This window comes from Hevea brasiliensis, chromosome 7 (assembly GCF_030052815.1).
Source record: "Hevea brasiliensis isolate MT/VB/25A 57/8 chromosome 7, ASM3005281v1, whole genome shotgun sequence".
Lineage (NCBI taxonomy): Eukaryota > Viridiplantae > Streptophyta > Magnoliopsida > Malpighiales > Euphorbiaceae > Hevea > Hevea brasiliensis.
Window position 1 is genome coordinate 76978363 of NC_079499.1, and position 10195 is coordinate 76988557.

General features: G+C 44.8%; 1 long non-coding RNA gene across 1 annotated transcript; it reads left to right on the top strand.

Moving 5' to 3' along the window:
• The first annotated feature begins 669 nt into the window (after positions 1 to 669).
• LOC131181681 (uncharacterized) lies at positions 670 to 2016 on the top strand. The gene is made up of 3 exons (XR_009150178.1): positions 670 to 884; positions 1333 to 1391; positions 1969 to 2016. It is a non-coding gene; the product is annotated as an uncharacterized LOC131181681 (long non-coding RNA).
• Positions 2017 to 10195: the final 8179 nt, after the last annotated feature.

Consider the following 10195-nt stretch of genomic DNA (forward strand, 5'->3'; position numbering starts at 1 on the left):
GCAAAACTAAAAATATATTTGGAGTCTACGTATTTTTCTGAGTTTTATGAAATTTTTTCGGAATTTTTGGACCTCATTTTCGGTCCCGAGGCAGAGTAAAAATTCAAAATTTTGTATCTGAATCGGCCGAATCGACCGGACCGGATCGGACCTCGAATCGGACCGACGACCCTTTTCCTTCTTCCTTTTTCTTCTCCGCGCGTCGTCTCTCTCTTTTCTCTCGCTTTCTCTCTCCGCCCTAGCCACGCAGCCTGACCCGAGCTGAAGCAGCGCTGGCCAGCCAGCAATGGCCCACGTCCGCCTAAACGGACGGAACGCCGCGTAACGTCCCTGCAAGGCCGCTTCGACTTCCTCGGACAATCCGCCGATCCGCCACCGATTGGACCGTTTCTTGTGTCCAAAATCATCTACTCGGCGAGAGCTTTCCATAGACACCAAGAACGCCGAAATCCATCGAGCGGATTGTCCGATTTTTGCTCGGGAAGATTTTAGCCTATTTCGACTTTTGGGCTAAATTTCTCGAAAACCTTGAATCCCACAAGGAAACCGAGGCCACCAGCACGCTCCATTCGTCGAGACCTTCGCAACGACATAAATTTCGAATTTTTCCGACACCGTTTTTCGGTGGGTCCCATGGAACTTCGCAGTGTATTTTCAACCATTAAATGAGCTTAGAAAATTCTGAAAAATTTATGTACTAACCCCCGTGTTATGGGCTTCGTGTAGGTATCCTCGATTCGCGGAAATTCGACAGTTGACCGGGTCTGCAAATTTCGGGCCAGACAGACCCGTTACCGGAAAAGTCTCCGAATTGGACCGAGGTTTTGGCTAGCCCCCCATTGTCAGACGTCCCGAGCGCGTTCCCGAAGTCGGAATCGGCAAAGGTAAACCCGAACCTTGTTTTTTCGTAATTTTCTAGTGCTTAAATAGGATTAAAAATCCATAAAATATTCGTGGTAGCTTAGAAAATTACGATTCTTTTTGCAATAGCTTAGTAATATTGCTAAGGACCGCGGGGCAAAGTTTTATAATTTTTAGAGCTTGTTTGAGCAATTTTTGCAAAAATGATCTATAATAAGGACAAAATTGGAATTTTGCGTATTGTGATGAATGACTGATTTGATGGGCCCAGGAGGGGCTGTGTGATATGATTGAACTGTTGATGTATGGATTGTGAGTATAGAAGTGCATTCTTAGCCCTTTTGCAGGTTGGGTAGGTCCTAGGTATAGGGGAGACTCTACCGGATTTTCGGCACGACTTAGGATTTACTTGATCTTTTTCTTTGTTTGTATTGAGTCAAATTTATTAAATAGATGTAATGTAATTGTCAGGTGAGCCGGGACAGCCTTCTTCCTCCGCCCAGCCGCCACAGTAATTTGTCGTCAAGTTTGTGAGTAAAATATTAATTTTAATTGTAATTTCGATATTATTATATGTTTAGCATGCCCATGCATCACTTATATGCATATATTTATGTAGTTAAACTCTAGGCACGAATTATGTTGCATTCATAACTGTAAATGTGCCATGAGTGTTGTTGTGGTAATTTGGAGCAGTGTGCGTGTGTTGGCGTGCGTGTGATGTGGTGTGGACTATGGATAGGACGGGGTAGTCACGGCTTGAGTTCTTCGCTGGGACCCGTTCCTTCGAGGGGTAGTCACGGCTTGAGTTCTTCGCTGGGACCCTCGATTTGGTTTATTAAGCGAAAGTCCGGCTTGAGTTCTTCACTGCACCGAGTTGGATTTAAGAGAGTCAGATAGGGATCAGCTCCCAATATATTATGATTGATGCTACAGGGTGTGTGAGTGCTCCAAATTACCTTTTTGATGCTATGATGTGAATATGATGTTGATGTTGCATTTCACTCTACAGGGTGCATTAGTTACAGATAGTTATAGAGATTATGGTTAAAATTGATATTTTACTCTCTGAGTCGAACGCTCACTCCTGTTCAAAAATTTTTACAGGCCACAGGAGGATATTTTGTTCAGGGTTAACCTGCTTTTCTACTTCGCAGGTTGTTCATTAATATTTGTGTAATTTTAGTTACTCCTAGAATTTCCGCATGTGTTAGCAGTAATTATTTGAATTTGGTTTGTAATATTATTATCATGTTGGACCTGTAAACTTAATATTTTAAGTCTGTTTTGATGGATTGGATGAGGGAGCTGAGCTCCCATTTATTATTATGTTGATGAGTATGTGGAGGGTGAGCTGAGCTCCCCAATGGATTGTTTATTGTGTTTATAGGTCGGGTGAGTCGAAAACTCCCCGTTGGAAAGTCCATTTTATGGCCGGACTCTGTCCGTTTGTTTTCTTGAATTTGGGCCCAATGGGCCTTAGAGTTGGGTTAATGAACAGTTAGGCTTACTACGGGCCTCGGGGGCTTTAAGCTGGCCCAGGTCCTAGTGCCGGTCCGACCCATAGGTTGGGTCGTGACAGATGTGGTATCAGAGCTTAGGCTCCAGATTCTTAGGGAATGTTGTCTAAAGTGTTGGGAAGAGTCTAATAGGAGTCACATGCGGAAAAATATGGTCCATATTCGTCTTGCATTGTCGTCTTTGCTTCTAGTTTCTGCTTCATATATTGTGTGTAAATATGAGTCTATAGAGCTGTGTAATGTGCAGTTTTGAATTTTGTGGGCTAATGCTGCTGAATTTCAGGAAAATGCGTAGAAGGTGAGAGCTGCCACTACACGAGCGGATGTGCCTGACGAGGTGTCAGCACAGGATGAGGCGCCTGCCCCGAGGAGGCGGGGTAGGAGGCCTAGAGCTGCTCAAGTAGAAGAGCAGCTACCCACAGTTCAGGAACAGTCTTTCATGGCACAGGGTCCCATGGACCCCATGGCAGCTACTCTAGCTGGTCTGCAGAGAACCATCGACATGATGGCTCAGTATATGGTCCATCCTCCACAGCAGCAGCAGTCCACCGCACCAAGAGAGGAATCTTACAAACAGATCATAAATTTCAAGAAGTTGGTGCCTGGTACCTATGATGTGTCAGACGATGCATATCGGTTTTTGGATTCCTGCAGACAGGCAGGAACAGAATTACAGTTGACTGATAGAAGATTGATAGAGTGTATGCAGCACGTCATGGGGCCCATGCCTAGACAATGGATGAATGACTACGTGTTACCCCGGATGGAGGGTTTGACATGGGCTCAGTTTGTGGAACTTTTTATCAATCGGTTTGTGCCAGAAAGCTTCAGAGATCAGAAGCAGTGGGCCTTTGAGGCCTTAAGACAGAATGGCAGGTCTGTAGATGAATATGCTACATAATTTCTGGAATTGAGCAGATATGCCCCTACAACAGTATCTACAGAGACTATGAAGGTGAAAAGATTCCTAAAGGGGCTTGACAGGAGATATGCAAACCTGGCCATGATGTCTGATCAGTCTTTTGATGTGGTGGTTGATCGAGCTAGACAGATTGAGATCAGTTATGCTGTAGATGACAGCGGAAGAGCAAAGAAAAACAGAGCAGAGGGTTCCTCAGGTGTCCCTTCCATGGGTACTCCGAATAGTGGTGGCCAGAGTAATTACAGAGGAAAGAGTAGGAACCAGAAAAGTGGTTTTAGACACAAACCACGAGGATCTGCACTGTGGTACGGATCCAGCGGTGGTCACGATTCGGGTACAGCAGCCTGGTCCGCTCAAGATCCTCCTTGGCACCTTGTGCACAGTGTGGAAGAGGACATTCAGGACCTTGTTTGATGGGATCAGGAGTATGCTTCAGGTGTGGCCAACCGGGTCACTTTGCTAGAGAATGCCCCATGTTCAGCGAGGCACAGATGGGGTCACAGGGTTCTGTTGCGAATGTTCCTCGACAGTTGTATCCGAGCGCTTCCAACATGGCAGGCAGTCAGTTCAATGGCCAACAGGGCCGAGGACAAGGGGGACGTGGATTTGGAGGCGGTCGAGAGGTAGAAGCGATCGTGGTTACGCCACTCAGGGTAGGGGTCAAGCTCGGGTTTTCACCCTGACCCACCAGGATGCTCAAGCTTCAAATGCAGTTGTGGCAGGTATTCTTCTGGTCTGTTCTTATGAGGCTCGTGTTTTGATAGATCCGGGTGCTACGCACTCATTTGTCTCCCCTCTGTTTGCCATGAGGTTGGGTAGAAACCCCACAACTTTAGAATGCCCTTTGTCAGTAGCTACCCCACTTAGTGACAACATAGATGTAGACATGGTATTTCCGGGTAGCCCAGTGGTAGTGGATGGAAAGATCCTCCCAGCAGACTTGGTTCCTCTACCAGTAATGGATTTCATGTAATCACGGGATGGATTGGTTGGCAACTCATTATGCCACCTTAGACCGCAGGAACAAAGGTGTATTTCCACATACCTGGTGTGGAAGAGTTTAGCTTTGATGGTGACAGGAGCGTGGCTCCATATAATTTGGTGTCAGCAATTAGTGCCAGAAAAATGTTGAGGCGTGGATGCCAAGGGTATTTGGCATTGGTGAGAGATACATCTGTAGAAGGTGTCAGCATGGAAAATGTTCCTGTTGTCAGAGAATTCATGGATGTCTTCCCTGAGGAGCTTCCAGGGTTGCCACCAGGAAGGGAAATAGAGTTTTGCATTGATGTTGTGCCGGGTACAAACCCCATATCGATGCCACCTTACAGGATGGCACCAGCAGAATTGAAAGAGCTGAAGGAGCAACTACAGGAGCTTTTGGACAAGGGTTTCATACATCCGAGCACTTCACCCTGGGGTGCTCCTGTTCTATTCGTGAGAAAGAAGGATGGGTCATTGAGGTTGTGTATTGACTATAGACAGCTGAACAAGGTGACTGTGAAGAACAAGTATCCACTTCCTCGGATCGATGACCTGTTTGATCAGCTCCAAGGGGCTAGATTCTTTTCCAAGATAGACCTGCGATCAGGCTACCATCAGTTGAGAATCAGGAATGAGGACGTGTCCAAAATGGCTTTCAGGACAAGGTATGGTCATTATGAGTTCTTGGTGATGTCTTTTGGACTCACTAATGCACCAGTAGCCTTCATGGACTTGATGAACAGGGTGTTCAAGCCATTTTTGGACCGTTTTGTCATCGTATTCATAGATGACATTTTGGTGTACTCTCGGACCGAGGAAGAACACGTGTGGCACTTGAGGATGGTGTTGCAGACGTTGAGGGAGCACCAACTATATGCCAAATTTTCAAAATGTGAATTTTGGCTAGAAAGCATCTCATTCTTGGGACACGTGGTTTCTAGTGACGGCATTCAAGTGGATCCCAAGAAAATTGAAGTCAGAATCGATTGGCTTAGGCCTACAAATCCACTGAGGTGCGAAGTTTTCTGGGTTTAGCTGGCTACTATAGGCGCTTTGTACAAGATTTCTCTAGGATAGCGGCTCCCCTAACTAAGTTGACCAGGAAGAATGTTCCATTCATTTGGACAGATGACTGTGAGGAGAGTTTCCAAAAGCTTAAGGAGTGTCTAACCACTGCCCCTGTGTTGACACTACCTGCGAGTGGTGAAGGATACACCGTGTATTGTGACGCCTCCAGAGTTGGCCTAGGGTGTGTTTTGATGCAGAATGGAAAGGTAGTGGCTTATGCTTCAAGGCAGCTGAAGAGGCATGAGCAGAACTACCCCACCCATGATTTGGAAATGGCGGCTGTAGTCTTTGCACTAAAAATCTGGAGACACTACCTGTATGGTGAAGTGTGCGAGATATACACCGACCATAAGAGTTTGAAGTACATCTTCCAGCAGAGGGACTTGAACTTGAGACAGAGGAGATGGATGGAGCTTCTGAAAGACTATGATTGCACCATCCAGTACCACCACCAGGAAGGCCAATGTTGTAGCAGATGCCTTGAGCGTAAAATCTTCCGCGATTTAGGCACATTTCAGTAGAGAAGAGACCATTGATTCAGGAGGTACATGAGTTGATGGATCAAGGTTTAATCCTAGATCTTTCAGATGAGGGGGTATTGTTGGCTCACTTTTCAGTGAGGCCAGACTTGAGGGACAGAGTTAGAGTTTCCCAGCACAGAGACCAACAATTGATGAAGATCATAGAAAGAGTACAGCAAGGTGAAGGTGGTGAGTTTGGGTTTGCCAATGATGGCACCCTAGTGCAAGGTTCTAGGATATGTGTGCCCGATGTGGACAACCTCAGGAATGAAATCATGCGAGAGGCACACTATACATCAGACAAGATTCACCTGTGTTCCACCAAGATGTACCATGATGTGAAAGATAGCTATTGGTGGAATGGCATGAAGAGAGACATAGCCGACTTTGTGTCCAAGTGCTTGACTTGTCAGAAGGTGAAATTTGAACACCAGAGACCGTCAGGGAAGCTGCAAGAGCTCCCTATCCCAGAATGGAAGTGGGAAATGATTACTATGGATTTTGTGACTGGGTTGCCTCGTACCACGCGAGGATATGATTCGATATGGGTAATTGTAGACCGCTTGACCAAATCAGCTCACTTCTTACCTGTAAAGACTACATACTCTGTGGCACAAGATGCCCGGCTCTACATTCGAGAAATAGTCGATTGCATGGAGTTCCGCCCATAATATCCGACAGAGGGCCCCATTCACTTCTCGGTTTTGGAGAAAGTTGCAGGAGGCACTTGGCACACGCTGAACTTCAAGATGACTTTCCACCCTCGCATGCAGACAAATTGAAAGGACAATCCAAACACTGGAAGACATGCTTCGCATGAGTGTTTTGGATTTTGGAGGTCAATGGGATGAGCAGCTAGCTTTGGTGGAGTTTGCCTACAACAACAGTTATCACTCCAGCATAGGGTTGGCACCCTATGAGGCACTATATGGAAGAAAGTGTAGGTCTCCTCTGTGTTGGACAGAAATGGGGGAAGCGAAGGTGCATGATGTAGACCTGGTGCAGTACACTTCAGAGATGGTTCCCTTAATCAGGGAACGACTGAAAACAATTTTCGATGGCGTAAGAGTTATGCACCCGCACGGAGGGATGTGGAGTTTGCAGTGGGCGACTATGTATTCCTGAAGGTATCTCCAATGAAGGGAGTCATGAGATTCGGAAAGAAGGGCAAGTTGGCACCTCGGTATATCGGACCTTTTGAGGTTACGGATAGAGTTGGAGCAGTTGCCTACCGGTTGGAGCTACCACCCAACCTCTCTCACGTTCATCCCGTGTTTCACATCTCCATGCTCAGGAAATACATTCCCGATCCTTCTCATGTACTGCAGCCGGATGTGATAGAGCTAAAAGAAAATTTGACATTTGAGGAGCAGCCTGTAGCCATAGTGGACTACCAAATGAGACAGCTGAGATCAAAACAGATCCCTATGGTTAAGGTTTTGTGGAGGAGTCAGTCAGTGGAAGAGTGCACCTGGGAGTCAGAACGGGACATGCGTAGCAAGTACCCCTATTTGTTCAATGTATAGTCATGTGCTTTATTCTGCCTTGTGTAAAAATTCGAGGACGAATTTTCTGTAAGGGGGGAAGAATGTAACACCCCAAAATTTTATTAATTATGAGTATTTTGATATTTTAATTTTATTTAAATTTTAGGAATTTTTTTGAGATTTTTTGAATTTTAAAAATCGGGTTCGATTTTCTGAAAATATAAACTTTGATGATTTTTAAAAATTAATTTAAAGACCACGTGGCAAAACTAAAAATATATTTGGAGTCTACGTATTTTTCTGAGTTTTATGAAATTTTTTCGGAATTTTTAGACCTCGTTTTCGGTCCCGAGGCAGAGTAAAAATTCAAAATTTTGTATCATGAATCGAACCGGCCCAATCGAATCGACGGATCGGACGGCCGAATCGGACCTACCCTTTTCCTTCTTCCTTTTTCTTCTCCCGCTGCCGTCCCTCTCTCTTTCTCTCTCGTTTCTCTCTCCGCCCTAGCCGCACCCAGCACCAATGACGGCCCAAAGCGCCACACCAGCCAATGGCCGCCAAAAAGCCGGAAAACGCCGCGCGAAACATCCCCGGCGTCGCTTCGACTTCCTCGGCCAAATCCGGCCGATCCGGCCACCGATTGGACCGGGTCTTGTGTCCAAAATCATCTACTCGGCGAGAGCTTTCCATAGACACCAAGAACGCCGAAATCCATCGAGCGGATTGTCCGATTTTTGCTCGGGAAGATTTTAGCCCATTTCGACTTTTGGGCTAAATTTCTCGAAAACCGTGAATCCGACGAGGAAACCGAGGCCACCAGCACGCTCCATTCGTCGAGACCTTCGCAACGACATAAATTTTGAATTTTTCCGACACCGTTTTTCGGTGGGTCCCACGAAACTTCGCAGTGTATTTTCGACCATTAAATGAGCTTAGCAAATTCTGAAAAATTTATGTACTAACCCCCGTGTTATGGGCTTCGTGTAGGTATCCTCGATTCGCGGAAATTCGGCATTGACCAAGTTCGCAAATTTCAGCCGCATGCACTGCACGGAAAAGTCTCCGAATTGGACCGAGGTTTTGGCTAGCCCCCCATTGTCAGACGTCCCGAGCGCGTTCCCGAAGTCGGAATCGGCAAAGGTAAACCCGAACCTTGTTTTTTCGTAATTTTCTAGTGCTTAATTAGGATTAAAAATCCATAAAATATTCGTGGTAGCTTAGAAAATTACGATTCTTTTTGCAATAGCTTAGTAATATTGCTAAGGACCGCGGGGCAAAGTTTTATAATTTTTAGAGCTTGTTTGAGCAATTTTTGCAAAAATGATCTATAATAAGGACAAAATTGGAATTTTGCGTATTGTGATGAATGACTGATTTGATGGGCCCAGGAGGGGCTGTGTGATATGATTGAACTGTTGATGTATGGATTGTGAGTATAGAAGTGCGTTCTTAGCCCTTTTGCAGGTTGGGTAGGTCCTAGGTATAGGGGAGACTCTGCCGGATTTTCGGCACGACTTAGGACGTACTTGATCTTTTTCTTTGTTTGTATTGAGTCAAATTTATTAAATAGATGTAATGTAATTGTCAGGTGAGCCGGGACAGCCTTCTTCCTCCGCCCAGCCGCCACAGTAATTTGTCGTCAAGTTTGTGAGTAAAATATTAATTTTAATTGTAATTCCGATATTATTATATGTTTAGCATGCCCATGCATCACTTATATGCATATATTTATGTAGTTAAACTCTAGGCACGAATTATGTTGCATTCATAACTGTAAATGTGCCATGAGTGTTGTTGTGGTAATTTGGAGCAAGCAGCGTGTGTTGGCGTGCGTGTGATGTGGTGTGGACTATGGATAGGACGGGGTAGTCACGGCTTGAGTTCTTCGCTGGGACCCGTTCCTTCGAGGGGTAGTCACGGCTTGAGTTCTTCGCTGGAACCCTCGATTTGGTTTATTAAGCGAAAGTCCGGCTTGAGTTCTTCGCTGGCACCAGGTTGGATTTAAGAGAGCTGTATAGGGGATCAGCTCCCAATATATTATGATTGATGCTACAGGGTGTGTGAGTGCTCCAAATTACCTTTTTGATGCTATGATGTGAATATGATGTTGATGTTGCATTTCACTCTACAGGGTGCATTAGTTACAGATAGTTATAGAGATTATGGTTAAAATTGATATTTTACTCTCTGAGTCGAACGCTCACTCCTGTTCAAAAATTTTTACAGGCCACAGGAGGATATTTTGTTCAGGGTTAACCTGCTTTTCTACTTCGCAGGTTGTTCATTAATATTTGTGTAATTTTAGTTACTCCTAGAATTTCCGCATGTGTTAGCAGTAATTATTTGAATTTGGTCTGTAATATTATTATCATGTTGGACCTGTAAACTTAATATTTTAAGTCTGTTTTGATGGATTGGATGAGGGAGCTGAGCTCCCATTTATTATTATGTTGATGAGTATGTGGAGGGTGAGCTGAGCTCCCCAATGGATTGTTTATTGTGTTTACAGGTCGGGTGAGTCGAAAACTCCCCGTTGGAAAGTCCATTTTATGGCCGGACTCTGTCCGTTTGTTTTCTTGAATTTGGGCCCAATGGGCCTTAGAGTTGGGTTAATGAACAGTTAGGCTTACTACGGGCCTCGGGGGCTTTAAGCTGGCCCAGGTCCTAGTGCCGGTCCGGCCCATAGGTTGGGTCGTGACATTTATATAGATACTTTCAAGAAAATTATATTTTAAATTTATTTTCTTTTTATTTATATGATTAAATAAAATTAAAATTAAATTGTTCATTTTTTCTTTATCAATATTTTAATCGGCAACTATTTTTTATTTA